The sequence below is a fragment of the Ambystoma mexicanum genome, chromosome 3q (assembly GCF_040938575.1).
Source record: "Ambystoma mexicanum isolate Mex_15411 chromosome 3q, UKY_AmexF1_1, whole genome shotgun sequence".
Lineage (NCBI taxonomy): Eukaryota > Metazoa > Chordata > Amphibia > Caudata > Ambystomatidae > Ambystoma > Ambystoma mexicanum.
The window spans coordinates 712,150,555-712,171,985 of NC_090926.1; the positions used below are offsets into that span (position 1 = coordinate 712,150,555).

The 21,431-nt window shown below is 45.1% G+C and overlaps 1 long non-coding RNA gene across 1 annotated transcript in view; it reads right to left on the reverse strand.

Annotated features, from left to right (window-relative positions):
* LOC138582899 (uncharacterized) overlaps positions 1 to 18,871 on the reverse strand; it is a 79,845-nt gene extending 60,974 nt beyond the window's left edge. Inside the window, exon 1 of the long non-coding RNA XR_011305099.1 lies at positions 18,620 to 18,871. This is a non-coding gene — a long non-coding RNA (uncharacterized lncRNA). The remainder of the gene's footprint in view (positions 1 to 18,619) is intronic.
* Between the last annotated feature and the right edge of the window lie 2,560 nt (positions 18,872 to 21,431).

A 21,431-nucleotide genomic window follows, 5' to 3' on the forward strand; every position in this document is an offset into this window, starting at 1 on the left:
ACAGTAGAGGCTCTGTATATTGAGTAGGCCTAGTATCTTCCCACCCAATATAAAGGGGACATGGGAACAAAAAGTCATATTTCAGTGTTTTTGCATTGATATTGTTATTGAATTTGTGTTGACCCAGGAGCAGTCTAGGTATGTTGTGTAGGATTTTTGGGAGCCGAGTGGTGTGATGGTGTGAGTGGTGTGGGAGAGAGAGCATAGGATGGACAGGTGTGGGATAGGAGCGAGGTCTGAATGTATGAGGTGTGACAAGAAGAATGGGTGGGGTATCGGAACGGGAAGGGACGGGGCAACAGGATGACCAGGTACCCATGCATCAGAACCTGAAGTAGCTGAAAGGTCTTAAAAAACGATCTAACGTGGGTTGCTACCATGGAGCCAGCGTCCCCACTGGAGTATATGTGCACAGCCCTCCCATTGTACAATGACCAAATCTATACATTTATAGTGGCAAAATATAAGGGGAAGTAACTGAAAAATAGGAAAGAAGTGTTGGAATTGTGGAGGCTGATAGAGGATTTAGAAGATGTTCCACCTCGTCCAGTGAGGAAAGTGGTAGGACCACCTCTATCGAGTTCCTCAACCAAGACCATGCTCACTGAGTTTAGGGAATACGTTAGCATTTTAACCAGAAGTGTCAGCCTTGTATCTTAACACGTTGTGCTCTCTCATCAACAGTCAACAGAAGAAATCATCAAAGAATCTGAAGATCCACATCAGACGCAGTTGCTCCCCAGAGACCTGATTTGTGCCTATTCTTTTGTTGCAATGCTGGAACAAGAGGCATTTCCATGGGCCACACCGATTGATTTTTACGACTCCGCCTGCTCTGGAGGTGGAAGACAACGAGAGCTGGATTTGTATCAGTGATGTGCAAAAGGGATATCATGCCCCTCCACTGGCACAGGAGCAAAAGCAGGTTCAAAGTTAAGTATGTCCTAAGATTCACTGTTCATTCCAGCTGAGAAGAGGGGATGAATAAAAACCAGAGACTGTTATTGTAAATATGAAGTGGAAATGTGGACTTCAATTGAATATTAGGATGTTTGCTTGTATGTTTTTGTTGTCCGTCTTGTTAGTCTGTTCAGACGAGGCAGACAATAATAACCGTTTATATAACAATCATAATAACGATAATGTAAATTCAGATGAAGTAGGTAATGCTCATGTCTTTGCAACTGATAATATCTTGTACATGCATATGAGGAGGGGGGAGAGAGAGGTCTGGAGGGTCTTGCTACATTTGTTCTCCTATCCCCTATGCTTCTGGTGTGCCTAGATAGTTTATTCCTGATTTGGTAGAATTAACAGAAGCACTGTTCCTGGTGCACCTAGCCCTGTACAGGGTCTGAGGGCAGTTTCTTTCAAGGGCAGTCAGTTACAGCTTCCATCCTACCTATTGACAAGGAGAGTTCAAGCATAGATCGTAAAGAGCAGAAGGGTATACACTGTATGCAAAGTGTACAGTTCAACTTGGAAGTGGCTATTGCTGTAAATAATCGCTAGGAGCAAGGGGTGAAGAGTTGCAGAGTTGGAGAAAAGAGAGGATTTTCAGAAAAAGGGGTGGTACAAATATATTAAGATTGTGGACATTTCTGGAATAAGTGCTTGAAGTATCTGACATAGCTCAAGGAGCCAGAGAAACCTGTTAAGATACAGTTACTTACACATGTTTCTCTGTGGTTTAAGGGCAATGGCAATGGCAAAGTGCCTGTTGGCACGAATTGGAACTGCAGCCACACACTTCGCATTGCTGATCTGGCTGGAGGTACATCAGCACTTCTCAATGCGTTCTGGTCTTTTGAACAGTTTGCGTATCAACAATTACCTCCAGCCTGATGAGTTGTGTGCAATTTCAGTACACTGCATGTGTCTGTTTGAAATGTTCCCCAGAGTCATTTGATACTTGCCAGCTCAACATCTAAAGCCACATTTGTACCCATTTTGGCCCCTATGCACCTTGCATTCCTTGTATCATCAGACCTGGACAATTCAAGCGCTTTGCCCGCGCTTGAAGAAGCAGACTACACGATCCAACTACATATCCCCAGCATCTATAGAAGCTCTGATGAATATTCCTGAGCAGTACCGACTGTTAAGCTGCACTTAAATTTTCTTTTCTTCCCTTTTGGCACCTGGGGTTCAAGCCATTGTGAATGCGAAGTGGGTTCAGCTTTCACTGTTTGAAAATTCATCACAGTCAGCTTTTAAAAAAGAACTGCGGTCCTTGAGGCTTATGGCTTTGCAGAACCGGTATATCCTCGACCTCCTGACAGCTACGGAAGGGGGTGTGTGCCAAAAATAGGGAGCATGTGCTTTACCTTTGTGCCTCCTAATTCAGAAAATGGGACTTTGGCAAAGACAATTGTTGCATTACATAACCTAAGGGGGGGTCATGGAGAAGGAGGCAGGAATCTCTAATGACCATTGGTTGGACTTTCTTTTCATGTGGGTGCCTTCTTGGATAAGCATAGTTGTGAAAAGCCTCATTTTTGTCTTTTTGCTCATTATCTGTTATACCTGTCAGATGCTCATATGATGCTCTTCTGCCCAGATACCTAAAGCAGCTGGCATGATGACGGTGACCCTGCCCAAGGCTATGTCCACTGCCATTTCATATCATATGGGTACTCAAACTGAGTTAGAAATGGGCTCAGGGTTGGTTGGGACTCCAGGTGCAGTCTTATGCCCTCCACCAAATTGGGATGATTGTATATAACAACAGGTAGGTTGCAGATGGGGGGATGAGTTGGGTTTGTTCAGTGGAGGAGTATGCACACAGTGGGACTAGCATGAGAGATGTTTGTAAGGTATTCTTTCCCCAAGACAAGGAATTGGTTTATTAGTTAACAAATTAACTAAAGGGGGATGGTTAGTGTGGTCAATAAAGGGTTCAATGGGAAAGATGGGTTGATGTTGCGCGTGTCATATTGGTGACTGGGGTGATGGCAATGTGGTCGCAATGTTGACATTTAGCATGTATCTAGTGTAGTTAATGATAGTGGGACGAATGCTACTATTAGTGTTACTTTGCGTATAGTTGATGCATTTAAGATTTGCACACACCTTGCAACATAATGTCTGCTGATACAATATGAAAAAAATGTAGTCGCATTGAATGCCACACTGTGCCTAAATAGGGGAAGCAAGGAGCTTCATATGCGCATGCGAGAAAGGAGATTTGTGATTGGAGAAGGCACTTTGAGGCAACGCAGTAGTCTTGAACCTACATACACGGACATAAATACATGGGAGTTTTCAGGAAATTATGTTTGGGATAGTTGGAGAACAAAGGGTATATGGCGAATACACAAATCAATATACTGCACGTACCCTCATAGTTGGGAGTTTGTGTAGGCCACAGAAATCTGGAGTGGCGAGGTAAACTCTGTGCGACCTGGAAGATGGTTGACAGAGGTTGAAGGATGGGGGAAGGTAGCTAACAAAATTTCAGGCAGCTGTAATAAAAATCAAATGGTCAGTTGCGGTCAGGCCAGGGTTTTTACGACTTGGTGCTATTGTGGAGAGGAGATGTAATTTTTTTTAAGTACATGGGAGTTGTTATTCAGTGATCAAGGAAGTCCAGCCACCTGGTAGGGTCGACTTGGGGCTAGGTAATAAATCAAGTGCAAGGGCTGCTTACGAGCAGAGTTGGTCAATGGTTTATGAGTGGCAAAGAAGGTTCTCAGGAATGACCAGAATGTGGCATGAAATTGTAGAGCTTGAGGGCGCAAGCAAGTCTGGGTGGATAAGATGGCTAACATAGGTTCAAAGGTCACTTATTTGTTTCTCCCACTCCTCATATTGTTGAAGTGTCCCTGTAAAGCCACATGCATCACAACCAGGTTAGAGGTCACAGACCAAATGGAATGTGTAATAAATTAGGATTGTTGTGTGTGAGTATGTAACTACATGATGGTTTCACAACCTTTTACGGAAAGATCCCGAAAAGTGGTGCATTGTGAATATGAGCTAAATACAAATTATATGATATGATTTGATATGATATGGCATTTATAACGCGCCTATGCACACTTTTTTCAAGGCACAACGAGGCAAGGGAGGGGGAACAGAGACAAAGACAGTGATCTTACTAGGCCAGGTGACATTTAGATTGGGCAAGTGCAGGGGAGAGGCAAAGGGGAAAAGTGTGGGGGGGAAGAGGGAAGGGGCAGGCATAGCATAAACAGTAAAATAATAAGACACTAAATAAATAAAGAGTCCAGCCATCTGGTAGCAAGTGCAAGGGTAAGTGCAGGCATAAGGTATCAAGTGCTGGTAGGGGAAAGTAGGGATACAGAAACAGTCCCAGAGTGCAAGGGTTTCCAGGGTGGAACTGCAGGTGTGACACTGGTGGGGAGGGGACATAGGCCCGAGATCAGAGAGTAGCCAGGTAATCTGTGCCGTTTCAGGTTCATCCAAAAGAAAAGCAGGGGAGAGGAGGAGACAAAGCAGAAACAAAGAGGAACTTCTTGAGGTGCTTCCGTAACTGGAGATGGTTCTCCTCAAGTTTCAGAGAGGCAGGGAGGCTGTTCCAGAGGGAGGACCCAGCAGAAGAAATAGATCTACCACCAACTCGCTGCTTGGAGAAGCGACTGACCCTGAGGGAGTTTGAGGCGGATGAGCGAATAGCTCGAGAAGGAAGATATTTAGGAAGGGAGAGTTGAAGGTATCGAGGTCCCAGGCCCCAGAAGGCCTTGTGGACAATGGTGAGGGTTTGACTTAACCCTCGCTGCCATTGGCAGCCAGTGCAGAGATTTGAGTCCTGGAAACATACGATCTCTGGGCTTGAGGCCAAGGCCAAATCTCACAGTCCTGTTTTGGATGAGTTGCAGAGGGTGGAGAGTAGAGGGAGGAAGATTTAGAAAGAGGCTGTTGCAGAAGTTCAGCCTAGAGAGAACCAGAGCTCTGGAGACAGTGAGCTTCTGGGGGAAGGAGAGGAAAGGAAGAATACCTCTGAGGAGGTCCAGCTAGTAGTCTGACTTCTTAGAGACGTCAGAGATGTGAGGAGAGAAGGAGAGTGTGGAGTCGAAGATGACCCCGAGGATTTTAGCCTCAAGGTGCGAGCAGGGGGAGGGCCAAGAGAGGCTGGCTAGAGAGTGACAGGAAAGGAAGGAGCAGGTGTGCCGATGAGGAGAATCTAGGTCTTACTGGCATTAAGGCAGAGATCATTGGCGGCACACCACTCCTGGATAGCAGGCAGACAGTCAGAGATGAGTTGAGTGTCATCCACGTAGCACTGAAAGTTGGGACTGAGAGCAGCAAAGCGGTGGCAAGAAGTGCCAGGTATTGGTTGAACAGCCGGGAGAGAGGTTAGACCCATGGGGTATACCACTTGTAGAGATAGAGATAGAGTAGAGGAAGTACCCAAGTTGGACCTGGGAGGGTTGATTGGAGAGGAAAAAGTCAGCCAAGCCAGGACCTGATCGTTGATACCCAGGTTATCACGGAGACGGTTCAGCAAGATGGCATGGTTGACCATGTCAAAGGCAGTAGAGAGAGCAAGTAAGACAAGGACACAGGGGGTGTTGGAATCAAGGTTGGAGAGCAGGTCTTCATGGATGTTCAGGAGAGCAGTTCCATGCTCCTGGCAGCTCTGAAGCCAGACTGATGGTCATGGCGACAACCAACAGATTCAGCGTGAAGATTAAGCTGGGAGATGGACAGCTTTTCCAGAAGTTTGCCCATGAAAGGAGTGATGGAGATTGGGCGATAGTTAGCCGGTCAGGAAAGGTCGGCAGAGGGATTCTTAAGAAGAGGGTGTACAAGGGAGTGTATCAGGGGGGATGGGACGACTCCAGTGGCGAAAGAGTGGTTGCAGAACTCAGCCAAAACAGGAGCGTGTCAATGTGGTCCTTGATGGTTTTGGAGGAACATGGGTGAACCTGTTTTGACGAGACTTGTATAGAAATCTCATCTGGGGAGAACATTATAAAGGCAGTGAAGGATAGAGGAGTGGTGGCCGAAGAAGGGCTTGAGAAGGACCAGGGAATAGAGGGAGGAGGGGAGCGGAAGAAAGAGCGGACAGGATGTCCTGAGGTTTTGAGATGAAATTAGAAGCCAGGGCCGTGCAGAAGGACTGGGAGGGGTTAGGAGAGGTTGAGACTGCAGCCGGATTGGCCAGTACCTTGCAGATTTTAAAGAGTTTGGCCGAGTTGTTAGATGCTGCAGAGATGCAGGCTTGGATGTGGGCTCTCCTCTTGGTGTGGACAGAGAGCCGGTATTGCCTTTGGACAAGGCGGCAGGCCAGTTTGTCGGAGGGTGTACCGGAAGCATGCCATTTTTTCTCAGCCACCCTGCACTTGCGTTTAAGGGTGACGAGGTCTGAGTTGTACCCAGAGTTGCACTTGGCTTTGGGCTTCAGGCGGATCCTCATGACAGTGGCAAGAACATCGAGAGTATCAGATATAGCAGAGTGGAGCATGGAAAGGGCTGTATCAGGGTCTGAGTCAGCAGAGGGGTGGGAAAGTGGCATCAAAAACCTCAACTGACTCACGCTTTGTGGGTCAGATAACCGAGAACGTAGGTGGCAGTGCCATAGTAGACTTGGCTTTTAGGATTTGAGAGGGTGAGCTGGGCGGAAAGGGGAATGTGATCACTCCAGGAGAGAGGAGTGGTGAGAGGGATCGAAAGGGGAAGGTTTGACGAGATCAGAACCTCCAGCGTGTGCCCTGCAGAGTGAGTCGGGCTAGAGGGGAGAAAAGAGAGTGAGAGAGAGTCACAGAGGTTGGAAAGAAGTCCAGAGGAAGGACAGGAAGCATCCAGGTGGATGTTAAAGTCTCTGAGAAGGAGGAGTTTAGTGGTTGAGTCCAGGAGGGAAGAGGAGATGTCCGCCCACTCAGAGAGGAAGGAGGAGATCTGTCCAGGTGACCGATAGATGGTGGGCACAGTAAGGGAATGGGCAGGAGAGAGCGAGTGCCTGCAGATGAGGGATCTGAAAGGGGAGTAGGCCTGCTTAGGAATGACAGAGGCAGGAATCCACTTAGGGAAGATCATGGCCACATCCCCTCCGGAACGTATGTCAAAAGGGAATGGTGGTTAAATGAATGTATCCAATGAGAGTGTTGGCACTTGGGGGATTGGATTTCCTTGTATAGGGCTAACCAATCATGTTTGGGGGATGAATGTATAAAGAAATATGTGGGAGTGTGTAAAATGTTGCAAAATGTGTATAATGTGTAATCTTTGTTTGGTTCGGAGATACTCTGGTTAGTTCAGTCTCTAAAGAGTCGTCTAGCCCCTCCCAGCCATTTGTACAATAAACTTGGTTTACAGACAAACATGCACTTGCTTCTTAAGAGGTGGGCCTGTTTTGGGTAAGGAGGTTGGAAGTCCACCCCCACACAACAATAGTACCTGGCAGAAGATTTTACCAGGTGAACTGTATAAGTGAGTCTGGAACTTACACCCATTGAATCATCCTTGCCAATCTTAATAGTCACAGTGCCTGACAGCGAAGGGAGTCAGGTTGATTGTGAGTACTAAAAACAAATAAGGGAAAGGAAGCATTACACATGACCCAGTCTCATGAACATTGTAAGAACACAAAGCTGGTCAACTGAGAAACTAAGTTGTTGAAAAAACCTTGCTAAGGAAGTCATATCCCCTGGTGCTTTGTGAACACTCTGCAAACAGCCAAGAGAGCAGAGTCAATCTCTAGGCACCATAAGAAGTCTGCGACCAGGGGAAGGGAGTCATACCCCCTGGTGTGCTGTGAACATTCTGTGACAGCCAAGAGAAGAAAATCATTCTCTTGTCATCCTCAGAGACCTCATAGGGGCCTTGGGAAGGAAACATTCCCACAGTAGTTGTGCACATTTTGGAGATAAAAGACTTAACTTTATTTGGCTCTTCAGGGAGACTTAATCAAAGGAGCCTTTTGAGACTGTGTTTTGATGCCTTACCCTTGACGAAAAAAACATTTAATTTTCCTTTTAACTGAAGCTGAGGGGAATTCTCCTAGAGAGAGAGACATTCTTCTCAACCAAGAAGATCATCATTTTTCTTTAGTTGATTTAGAATGTAAGGGAAGGAAATAGGTTCCTGAAATTATGGTGGACCATTTACTTTTGACAAGACCTCACGACCGAATTCCTAGTTTATTTTAGGCAGGGACACCTTTCCTAGAAACAGCGACAGTTAGGGTTTCCCTTTTCTTTTGGTTTGAAATAAAAGTCTATAATGAACAACATGCCACCAATGTGTCAGACTACTACTTCTGCACCCTTAAACCACCCACCCAGGAGGCGTACTATATCGGTGTGTGGAAAAAACAAGACTAAAAGAGTTTAAAACACTGTACAGGTGCTAGACTGGGCTTAGAATGAGCCATGTTAGAATATATCAATTTTGTGTCTGCCTCATAGTCCTCACAGACAAAGGTTCAGATGTCCCTGAACAAAGCAGCTGGGAATAGGACTTTGAAAATACATTAGTATCCCAATGGCTTCCATACTGGTACATAGGGGTACTTTTGTTGTAAAACCGGCTGCACGTCTGAAGGAAAATCTTAATTACACCTGCCCTTAGCCTACTCCACAGCATACTTGTAGAATGATAGCCTCACCATAGGACCATAATATGGTGCTTAAAAAGCACCCCTTTCTCGGGCAGGGTACTATGGGACCATAGGGCAGGACATCAAGCAATATTTGTTAACGTTAAAGGCTTTTGCTTTTGTGAAGGCATGGAGTAGGCATTTTCCATCATGAAACTACCTCCCCATATGATAGCAAAAGATGCAAAATGGTGTGGTTACTTGGGCTTAAAAAGGCAGTGCCTTGCATATTCCTAAATCCTATCCATATGCCAACACTGTTGTCATTCCCAATGCTTATTTTAATAGGAATTCAGTACAAGAAACAGATGCAAGCACACACCCATACTGTTTATCAATCAGTAAAGTTGCTTAAAACACACTTTTAAAAGGCATTTTTACTACCCCACAGTTCATTATTATATGCAGCTAAGACATTAACACCCAGAAAGGTGTTTAGAAATAACACTGCCAGTCCATATAAAGCACACAGTTTGATGTCACTGCTTAACAGAGCTATCTCAAAGAGATGCCAGAAGGATGTGTTTTCAGTGTAGATGGACAGGTATTGGGTGGGATTGGCTTTAGAGATTGGCATGGTCAAGAGCAGTGATTTGATGAGTGAAATAACCAAACAACACCAGTAGAGGATCCTCAGTACGGGTCGGGGAACACCACACACTCGCTTGAATGCCAGGTAGCACCGTCCACACAAGTACTTTATTTGAAATGTCACTGTGCTGTATGATTCTGAGTGCATCCTTGCTATGTATTATATATATATATATTTTGTATTCCTCTTATTATTGCTGAACAGAGCTCAAAATAATGAGAGCCCAGCAGGGGCATGTGAAGTCTGGCCATACCACTGCTCTTTATTTAGCATAAATACAGTGACTGGCAGGAGAGGAGTACTCTCCTAACAGTCAGCCTGCTCATGCAGTGAATAAGAAGGGGCGAGCGCTCGCTCCTGTGGGATGGCAGTTATGTGGCGAGGGTCCGAGCAGGACGGTGATGTCTGATTTATGTGTATGAATTGTGTTTGTATATATGTGCGCAAGGAAGTGTTTTAATGCTGTATGTACGGGAGAGTGTATGTTGTGTGAATGTATATAAAGGGCAGCGTGTGTGCATGCGTGTGTGAATGGAGGTGGGCTGCTAAATCTACTAACGTGGGTTCCTGGGGGCATGGGCCTTGATGCATAGGAAAAATTCGGAGGAACCGGTCTGCGTATACCTTCTTACTTTGGCATGGCATTTTTTACTGGCCATCAAGGGAAACGCAAACGTTAATGTTGTTACATGGCTGGACTGCCCTATATTTTGGAGCATAGAGATGGCTTCAGCAATAATATCGAAATATATGTTGTCATAAATGTTGTCATAATCCGTCACCTTCATTATAGTCGCTCTTTTTTCACAGTCCTTCATGAGGGTATGTGTTCTTTGTGACAGTCCTTCTCCATTGGGACAATCCTTCATCTTTACAACAGTCGTTCTCCTTCATTACAGTCCTTCTACTTTGTCAGTTCTTCATCATAGTCCTTGTCCTTCATCCCAGTCCTTGTCCTTCACGAACATGATTCCCCTTCATTACAGTCCTTTGTCATTCATTACAGTCCTTCTCATTCATTTCAATACATCTTCACAGTCCCTCTCATTTGTTATAATCAATCCTAATCAAACCCTCGCAGGCACTGTCTTTCAGCCAGTCTCAGTTTTCCTCTGCCCTAACCCTGTATCGTTCCATCAATCTTGTCATCTTTTCCCCTGCATGTGCCCGTCTTTGTCTCTCTAAATGTCCGCTTGCTTGTAATCTCTCTTTGCCTTCCTCTCAAATGGGCGCGTGGCGCCCGGCATGGGAATGGCTCAAGAGAAGGTTAGTAAATAATTAAACACTGCATGGGGGTAATCTGAGGAGCTGGCACATTAACGCATAACATGCTAAGTAATGTATGAGGATTTTGTTGTTACCTTGAAACACTCCCTGAAGCCTACACATTGATCTGCTTGTCTTTTTTCTACATTTTGCATCTGGGGGGCTTGCTTGGTTGCAGGGCTTGCGGTATCCATGGAGCGCTTAAGCTCTGCTATTAAGCATGGAACTTGCAGGCAAGGTGTGAGTAGAAGAGCTGCTTCATGCGTCCTGAATGTAAAGAGGCATGACACCTGATCACATTTTTTGAAGCCAGAAAGGAAGGACGGGAGGATAGCACAGGGACAACGGCTTTGTCTTGGAACCAAGACAGGGTAGAGCAATACAGGTTTGCATCCCAGTACGTCACTTAGAGACTGGTCTCCGGTATAAAGCATGTTATAAAACATTACATTAAACAATTAATTAAAAGAGGGCATAGATCTTTAGGCTACCTGGACTTCCTTACACCAATTGTAGCTGTCAAATATGCATGAATGTTGAGGTCCTCTTTGCAGAGGACGGCTGGTAAACTGGGCATGGGTCATGGTACGACATACTTCTAGTCTTATCTTGGTCGAAACCACAGATGAATTTGAAGTACATGGATGGATGTTCATTTCAACGAAACAAATGACTGACTATACCACATTTACAGATGCTGGCAGCAATACCCAAAAGGTTGCCCTTACAATAGTATAAAGAGTAAAACAAATGGTTAGCCAGTTCATGACGGTGTGAAATAATCCAGGGACGAAGCAAAAACAGGTTACCTGTCTACACACTAAAGAGGAGTACTACACTAATGTGTTGGAATGCCATCTCGGGGTGTGTACTAGCCTGTATGTTTTTGATTTCTTCAATACAACATTATTCTGGTCATTCTGTCTTAGAAAGTGCGCTCTGCTAAACAGGCCTACATTTATACATGTTCCATGCTAAAAAATATAGTGTACATGTTTTCTCTTTCCTGGACTCTGTCAAGCGACATCTCTGCAACTGCCAATAGAGTCACATGCACATTCATGACAACAGCATGCTGATTCCAAATGAATTCAGGCTATGGGCTGCCCTTAACATAGGGCACCATGATCTAAATTACATATATAACATGCAATCCCTGGTTTAGTGGCAGATTGGTTGAATATAAAAATAAAACGAAAGATCTGGTTTAATATGTTTCGATGTTTTCAAATACATCTGGATTTCCAGGACCTCTGCCAACTTTCAGAGTTTTGTGTATTGATGTCTGGGGCTTGAGTCCACAAATTACAGGAGGATGGGCTTGGACATTTGTATGCACCTAATACACAAGTGTTTCCAGGCACCACAACACAAGATGGGGGAGGGAGGACATGTGAAACATGAACGACAACAACGGTTCTGTTGGCCCTGCGACAATCCTACCGTGCAAGTGCTTGACAAGGTGGTAAGTGCAAGGGGGGAGGAGATAGAGGGAGAAGTGCAGGAGTGAGGTGCCCCCCGGGTAGGGCGTGGGGAGAGGGCTGGGTGGGCCAAGGTGGCAAGTGCCAGGGGGAAAGGGAGGATAAATGTAGTGGACATGGAGGACCAAGATGGGCTAGCGGGGGAAAGGGAGCTTGAGGGCAAGTGCTGGCAAAGGATGCTGAGGGGACTGGTAGGGGTCGGTCTGGCCCCTGTATGACTCTGAAGGAACAGGCCCTGGTCGCAGAGACAGAGGGAGTTAGCATGGGAGGGGGAGAGGGAAGAAAGAGGAGAAAAGGAAAGTCTTGAGAAGTTTCCAGAAATTAAGAAGATAAGGCTCAAGTCTGAGGGGGGGTGACTTTTCCAGAGGGAGGAGCCAGCTGAGGAAAGGGATCTACCTCCCACTCTCTGCTTGGAGAAACGTTTGACCTGCAGAGAGTTGGAGCCAGAGGACCGAAGGACTCTGGCGGGTGGTATTTAGAGAGGGAGAGCTGGATGTAGAGAGGTCCCAGGCTCCAGACATCCTTGTGGATGATGCAAATGGTCTTGAATTTGAACCTTGCGGTCACCGGGAGCCAGTGGAGAGATTTTAGGGCTGGAGAGATGCAATCCCTGGGCTTGAGGCCAAGGATAAGAGACACAGTCCTATTCTGGATTAGTTGAAGGGGGCGAAGGGAGGAACGAGGCAGATTGAGGAAGAAGATGTTGCAGTAGTCTAGCCTAGAGAGAACCAGTGCTCTGGAGACGTTGAGCTTCTGGGGGAAGGTGAGGAAAGGTAGAATGCCCCTGACAAGGTGGAGCTGAAGGTTGGACTTCTTGGCAAGGTCTGTGATGTATGGAGAGAAAGAGCGAGAAGAGACAAAGATGATCCCAAGGTTTTTTTGCCTCGCAGGTTGGTGAGGGAAGGGGACCCAGGGAGTCAGGCCAGGAAGAGGTGGGAAGCAAAGAGCAGGCATCCCAATTCAAATGATCTATGTCTTACTGGCATAAAGGCAGAGATCATTGGCATAGCACCATGCCTGAATAGCAGTCAGGCAGTCAGGTATTGAGGAGGAGGTAGAGGGTGGCAGCTTGAAAGAGAGCTGTGTGCCATCTGCATAACACTGGAAATGAAGGCAAAGAGTGGAGATAAGGAGGGCCAGAGGGGCCAGGCAGATGTGAAGAGCGATGGCAGTAGGATAGAGCCCTGAGGGATGCCACATGTGGAGAGCGTGGTGGAGGAGAGAAAATGGCCTATTTGCACTTCGAAAAGGTCAATTTGAAAGAAAGGAGGTAAGCCACACCAGTGCCCTATCTGTGATGCCTAGGGTATCGTGAAGATGATTTATGATGATGGAGTGGTTGACTGTGTTGAAGGCAGAAGAAAGATCAAGGAGGATCATAACAGAGGGAGTGTTAGAGAGTAGGTCTTCACTGGTGTTCAGGAGAGCAGTGTCCGTGCCTTTGGCTGCCCTGAAGCTGGATTGGTGGTCATGGAGGCAGACAGCCACTTCTGTGTGAAGGGTCAGTTGGGGGATGACCAGTTTCTCCATGAGTTTGCCCAAAAAAGAGGTGATAGAGATAGGACGATAGTTAACTAGGCAAGAAGGGTCAGCATATGGCTTTTTTAGGAGAGGGTGCACAAATGAGTGCTTAAGGGGTTGAGGGAAGGAGCCAGTGGCACATGAGTGGTTGCAGAGGTCAGCTAAGGCTGGGGTGAGAGAGGTGATGTTGTACTTGATGGTTCTGGAGGAGCAGGAAAGCACCTGTTTAGAGGAGACTTTCATAGAGCGGGCAACTCTAGAGATCTCATCTGGTGCAATGGGAGAGAAAGAGGAGATTATGGGGGCCAAGGGAGGTGAAAGAAGGGGGGAACAGATGACAGTGAGGGCAGAATGTCGATAGTGTTGGAGGAAATGTGGGAAGCCAGTGCAGAGCAGAGGGCCTGGGAGGGAGGAGTAGAGGAGGAGACTGCCGTATTATTGGCAAGTTCCTTGCAGATTTTAAAGAGTTCAGGTATGTTATTGGTGGTTCTAGAGATGTGGGCTTGGATTTGATCCCTCTTCTTGGAGCAGATGGAGAGATGACATTGACTTTGGAGTAGGCGGCGGGCTAGTTAGTCAGAGTATGAGCTAGATGCCTGCCATTTTCGCTCAGCAGCTTAGCACTTGCGTTTCAAAGTGGCCATGTCGGCGTCATACCAAGAGTTGAAAATGGAGGCAGCCTTCATGCAGATCCTCCTGATGCGGGCATGGATGTCCAGGGTGTTAGAGATAGAAAGGTGGAGGTTAGCTAGAACAGAGTCAGAAGCAGAGTCAAAGGAAGGGGGCGAATAAGGGATGAAGGAAGAGGCAAATGCAGCAACTGACACATGCTTCATCGGTCAAATGATGGAGAAGGAGAGTCGCAGTGTGGGCGGAGGCATGATCAGGGGACAGGGGAGGTCAAGGTGGGAAGAGAGGAGAGAGTGGTCCGACCAGGAGAGAGGGGTAATAAGAGGGTTGGAGCGGGGATATCTGTTGAGATGAGAGCATCCAAGGTGTGTTTGGCAGAGTGGGCTGGGCCAGAGGGAAGGATAGTGAGGGAAAGAGTGTCGCAAAGGTCGCAAACGAGAGAATGGAGATTAATATTAAAATCCCAAGGAAGATACGTTTGGGGGAGGAGGCAATAAGAGAGGAGGACAAGTCGGCCTATTTTGAACGGAAGAGGGAGGTTGGTCCGGGGGGCCTGTAGATGGTAGCGAGTGTAAGAGAGAAGGTAGGCGAGACAGAAAGCCTGCAGTTTAGGCTTTCAAAGGATGAGTAGGTTTGAGTGGGGATGATGGAGGCAGGACCACACTCATGGAAAATCAGAGCCACTCCACCACCATGCCGGGAGGGCCTGAGATTGGACAGGATCTTGTAGCCCTTAGGGAGAAGAGTGTCAAAAGCAGTGACAGAGCTGGCCTTGAACCACGTCTCAGTGAGAGCAAGCACATCAAGGTTAAGGTCTTCAAGGAGGTGACAGATTTCTGAGGAGTGTTTGATAGTAGAGCAAGAATTGAGGGTAGCTAAGTGAAGCTGGTTGCCCCTTTAAATGATTTGCAAGGGCAGCACTGAAAGATCTCTCTGGCAACATTCCTAGCTGGAAAATTATGAATATGCACTCAACTTATTCTTTGAGGCTCTGCACAGGTACCCACAGTAACACAGTAACAAAGGAACATCTCTGGACTCTGCTTCCTGCCACAAACAATTTGTGAGCCGGCGTGGCCTTTTTTGAGTCGTATTTGAGCTGCTACAAGACCCATGGAGCTGCCCGTATCACTGTACACATTTCAAACCTCTTTGACCAACTTTCTAGCCATTGACTCAATCAACTTCAACCATTGGAAATATTTATCTTGAACCAATCTGAAGCAACCCATTAGACGCAACCATCTTAAACTGCCTCGACACTGACTCAGTCAATTGGGACGCCTGACTCAAACAGTCTTGAACTGCTGAAAAGTGCATGTCAAGCCACCAGAATAAGCCTGAAGGGTATTTATAGAGGTATGTCCGCCTGGTCTGATTTGAAAGGTTCTAGAGACATTTAATATATTTAAGTCGCTTCCTTATTAGTGTTTTTATTAGTTTGTTTGTATTATTAGTTTAAAGTCTGCTCTTTTATAGTGCCTTGATTGGACATTCTTTTAGTTAGTTATCACAGTACTGTTACTGTTTGAACGCTTCCTTGCTAGCTCAATCCCTTTTGAGGAGAATAGCTTGTTCTCTGCCCATACTAGAAGATATATGTTTGGCAAGTAGGTGAAAGTTGATCTCAGCATTGAAGAGATTCAAAGCTGGGCTGGCTTTGGTTTTGGTAGGAAGAGGGTCCAATGGGGCAGGGCAAGTAGGGAGAATGAGCGCATGTGAGAGCCGGTACAGTTACCAATCCAAACTTGCCTTCATGCATGATAGTCTCACGTATCATTAATGTCCATATTCTATTTTAGAGGGGCACAGTAATACATGTTGGCCCTGTTCTATATGGATCATTAAGGGTTACAAGGTTGTTTTGGACATTGTTTAGGTCTGTGGCTAATTCAGAATCAAAGGAGTGTTTTAACATTACCGTTGTTGCCATGCTGGATGAAAGCATTGATGGACCTTCATAGAAAGCTTTTTAAAATGCAAGTTTTGTGCCTCAACTGCCTATTTAAAATGTTAGAAGGTTTTAACGACCCGGAGGAGGCTAACAGCTCAACTAATGATAGTTATTAAATTACTGGTCCTTCAGCGTGCATGTTTTTTTAGCTGGACCTATTCTTTATAGAGCCAACAAAAAGGGATACCTATAAACGTAAAATGCAATGAGCAACTGCAAAAGTCAAAACGAATGGCTTTGATTGTAAAGTAGGCATTACAATATTAACAATGGCATTAATACATCAACATGATGAAAACGGGTATTACAAAATGCATGGTTGTGGGAGATACCTCTCATTTTGAGGAAGAGTTGTTCAATGAGAAGCCGAGATCAGAAAGTGGCTGTAGCGTATGTGGTTTGAGCAATGTTTGGTTAGTCTGGCAAGTAGACAAAGGAGACATCTGTGGGGGGAAGAGAGGGGGTGTAAATAAGATTTGTCTTTCATTAGCCCGGGTGTAGGACAAGTAATTCAGTGAGGATTGACGAAGAACAGCATCTTTCACAGCGAGACAGGACTTGTCTGCTAGAGAGAGCGGTAAGAGGGTGAGGTCAAGTACAGGGCCTTGTGGGAGCCCCACTGGATAGGCTGAGTATGGTGCCCAAGGAGGACCATGAGCGTTATAGTTTGCCAGGCCATCGTATTCATGTTTTTTTTTCTACTCGTAAACTGATCAACTGAAAACGTGCTCACTGCTGCAATCACTGTCAGGAGCCTTGCCTTGGTACATTTGCATTGCAGATCAGTGCTCTCCGGGCAGGGCTCAGCTGTCATACCAGAGCATGAGTCAGCTGCCATTCCTACTGGAATCTGGCACGGCCGCCAAGTATGACAGACTAAAGTAAATAGCCTCACAGTGGTCTGCAGGCCAAGTTGAAGCATCAGTCCCACTGCCAGATGACAAAGCTACAGAAAATGCAGATGCAGCTTGACCATATGAAAGCACTGACTGACCATTTTGAGAATAGGGACTGGCCTTCACAAGGTTGGCATTTTAGAGACAGTTTCCTGCAACTGAACTCTCGTTGTTGAGTATATTAAGGTTCTCTTTTTCAGACTCCCACAAGCAGTCTTATTTTACTTTCATTTTGCTGCGAGCTAAGAGCTTTTAATTATTTTTTGTGCCGGCACCAGAGTATATGTTCTGCTACATTCACCATTAACCCATTAGTTCAATGTATTTTCTTCATAGAATGAAATGGACGGAGAGTGAAATAGCTCACCGCTGACAGACACACACACACTGTACTCTAATCCTTTCAGCACTCGAACTGAAAAGCCATCATGAAGTATTCTATCACATGTGTTTCTGAGTACAGTAATAGGGAGCAGTTAGGTTTGTCTAATACACGGAGGCATTACACAACAATGAACCAGGCCTCAAGTGCAGTGCAGCATGGACTCAACATGAGACTAGCTGAGGCGGGCAAACACCACCAACAAAGGGGTCCATAAGCCTGTTGATTCTGGGCCCTAAAACAAGCTAAAGAATCTGAATCCAGGTGCCCATCAAGACAAACCAGGGCACCAAGGGTAGTGGTGCCAGGTATTCCAGACTTTTAGGTGGGCAAATACAACATCCTGAAAAGAGCAGTCTGACACGAAAGAGTCAACAGAGTGGCAAGAAAGAGGTTCACGGTTCTTGAACCCCCAATGACTTCGAGGGATGGTTTTTTCCACCGGGACTGAAGGCCACAGCCCTCAAACGAAGTATTTCTAATTGTATTTACTTCTAAAGCCCATCAACTGAGCTCAAGTCTGCCCCAACCCCCAAACCCTTTTGATGCATCCAATGAAGACCTTGAAACAAGAACGTAGCTTTGAATTGTCTGGTGATACCTTGGTTGTGACAGCGTGCACAGCTTTGCTGCTAAGTGAAAGTGGGGTGAAGGCCAAAGGTACTTGAAGATTCCTCTTTATTTCAGGTATTGAGTTGGTTCCGGGTGTGACGTGTTGGTAACGTGATATGAGATGTTCCAGACAAAAGCAATGTTGTATAGGACATGTGCGTGTATCTTGTTGAACACATAATAATTGTTTTGCTTTCATATGGCGTCTTTTTCTAGACTAAAGGTACATGGTATGTGGTGAAGTCTCAGTAACCTTCTTCCTCGGATGGTTACAGACAGAATGGGCGGGAGAGATGTGTTCTGATAGTTAGGCTGGTAACCGAGGAATGCAGTGCTGTAATCATCTTATCTACAAAATGAGAATCTAAACACAGAATCGTTAGCCGTGAAAGCTCGTGGACAGGGCTGTTTAGTGCACTGTTCAAGAAGACGGTTGCTTTTACAGAATGAAAGCAGTCCACTTTGTTATCCCACACACGTGGAAAATGAGTTCTAAAATGGGGGCTCGGGGCGTTGGATAAACTGGATATTTCTGCTCATGGTTAAAATGTCTTAGAGTGCAATGTTTAAAACATGAGAGGCAGCGTGTGTCGAGTGCATTAATTTTACAGGAGCAATAGCATTGCTAAAAATCTCTTCACAAAAAAAGGAATATTTTCAAATCCTGACTGCTCATATATGCAGCCACCCCGCAACATCTAGGGGCTGCGCCACTCCCTTACCTGGCTAAGATCCAGGAGTGTGCAGTGGCCTGACGAACAGCAAAGCTTCACCCTCTTCTGCATCTGCAGCCATGCCACAGTCACCCTGGAGGATGCACCGATTCCATGGCGTTCTGCCCCTTGGAAGCTGCGCAGATCTGTTACCGCACTCCGCCAGCACTCTCTAGTCCCCGAGCTGCGCTTCGGTGGAGCAGGCAGGCTCAGACAGCATCGCCAGTGTGACGAAAGAAGCTGGAACCTTCAAGTGGGAGTGGGCCTTTATTGTTTCACCAATATTATTTTAAGAGAACCACCCTCCTCCTCTCCTCCTACCATCTCGTTCTCCCTCCTTCTCTCATACTCTAGAAACCCATACATACCACATTCAGTAGAATACAACAGCATGTGCACTGTCTGTGTGGTTATTTGACACTCAGGCTTTAGTCCTATCAGACAAGGTTGAGATTTACTAAACATTCTGAATGGTCCGGTTTGTGTCTGTTCAGGGAGTGCAGGAAGCCTTTTGGGGTCCTGGCCATGTACATGGTTCGGGAGTCTGAAAACGCCTACTGTATATATTGTGGTGTCAGTGTAGGCAGGGCTTGGGATAGACATCTATACACCTACTACCCCTTTCACAATATCTGCATGCACCCAACCATTTGTAGATTCACAGATACTTATCTTTTATTATTGTGTTTACTTAAGATTTAATCCAAAATCCCAAGTGCAAAGGGGTGGGGTGATATTCAAAGCCTTGGAACATTCATATCAGGCAAGTGCACACGTGAGGCAGGGAACAAGTACAGACATTACATCTAAATCGAGAAAGAAAGGTGTTAGCTGACAGCTTTGGACTAGTGGATAAATGAGGCCCCTGCCAAAGACTACACGTGCAAGAGTACAAGATGTTGTGTCGGAAGCCAGAGGTCCGCGCCAAGACAGACGAATCAGCACTGCCTGGGACAAAGTGTTTGATAAACTGGTTATTTCGTGTGGTTTAAGGCGGGAAAGAGCTAGGCTACACTGGGGGAGAGAGGAATAGCAAACAAAACATGAACGAGCATGCTCTGTCAGCCGGTAGACGGAAATGTATTAGTACTTTGCAGAAAAGTATTCATATGGAATTAATTTACACTGTAACTTCGAATCATTGCATGATTATAGCAACACAATCACTTAAAATATGTTCTTAAATATCACACATATTGGATGATTTATGATAGTTGTAGCCAGTGCTCCAGATAAGATTTGGAAGTGGAAGTAGTTTACTCCTTATTTTATCAAAAGTTGGGAGTAAAAGGTTAAGTAAAATTCCCAATGAGAGTACTTTATAAGTGAGTAAAAATATGTTTTAACTTTAAAACTGAAATATTTTTGTAGTATATTTTTTTTGCACCTAGTTATTCATGCACATTAAAAGATACATGTTTATTTATTTTATTCAGGGAGTTTAAAATAGCAGTTTCTTCCTGAGGTACTACGTGCACTACTGGTACAAACATATATTTGGAGCTGTGAGGGTGAACGCACGTGTGCAAGATTCTACACGTCTTTTTCCTATTTTTTTGGCAGTATTTTTACTCCCTATTTTTATATTGTGGGAGTCATTGCCAATTTTATGTGAGTAAAAGTGTCCGATACACCCCTTATATGTAGGGCTGGATGTAGCTCAAGGGAGAATATGTAATAAAGTAAACATTATTTCATTAAGCAAATTTAAATGAATACAATAAAACGTATTATGTGTGCATTTTAGAATAAGAATACATTCTACAGGGTTGCTCTGTTAGAAACACATATTGAAACAATTAGGGACGAAGTAGGTAACACAGCCGTAGGCTTGGTTATTAACAAAATGGTGTCATGCACCATATTATTTTTAGAACAATGAAGTAATCATGAGTGACAGAGCACTTCAAAGAATAGCATTAGACCACATGTAAATTTGCCATCAAATGAACCCTGAAATGCATTCCAGTGGGGAACAATTTTGAAATGCATCTTTGCCACGTTTACAAAGCACAACAACTGACATCCTTCTGCAAAGCTACTTTCTGTCTGCAAGTAAATACAGGCCGCATTGTATTACTGCACTCCAGAGGTGAACATTTTCTCTCTCTCTTTCTCTCACGCACACACAGATAGACATGTTGATTTAATTTACATCATATAATTTGTTGTGATACAATGTGACCTTGTATTCATTTTCAGAGAGAACGTACCCACGCTGAACAATGTTAGTTTTCCACTTATCGATATACTGTGGTTACTTTGCAAGCATTGCTAAGAGTTGAAAAGTAAAATCCCAAAAGTGCTCCTCTTGGAAGTACAATCAATGGTTCATTTTGCAGTTTACATATGTACTTTTAGTGTAATGTTATTCTTGTAGGTGCTGCCCATGGTTACAGCAAAGTTTAACAAAACATGTATGATGCATGATAGATTGCACTCCTTTTAATTTTAAGGTAGCAGCATATGAGCTGTGAGTTCAGCCATCCATGCTGTGCCACTTGCTCCAAAAACCTGTATGGCTGCTTTGCTGAATTCACCATCATATGGATAAAGGGCGTTTTGGTACTATTGTATTGTATCATTTACTATGAGAGTGTTTTCCCTTAAAACAATGTACATTTTCTGAGAATGCTAAGTGGAACTTCCTTTTTTTGTGTTCAAGAGTCTTAATTTTCTTCATAAAATTGGTTGTTTTAGTGCAAGACAAAAGCCTTGCACTAAACCATATATGTCACAGGACGTTTGGTGCAATGAGGATGAGAAAAAATAAGAACTTATGATAGGCAGAGTCTGTATCTTCATATATATGGTTCCGCAG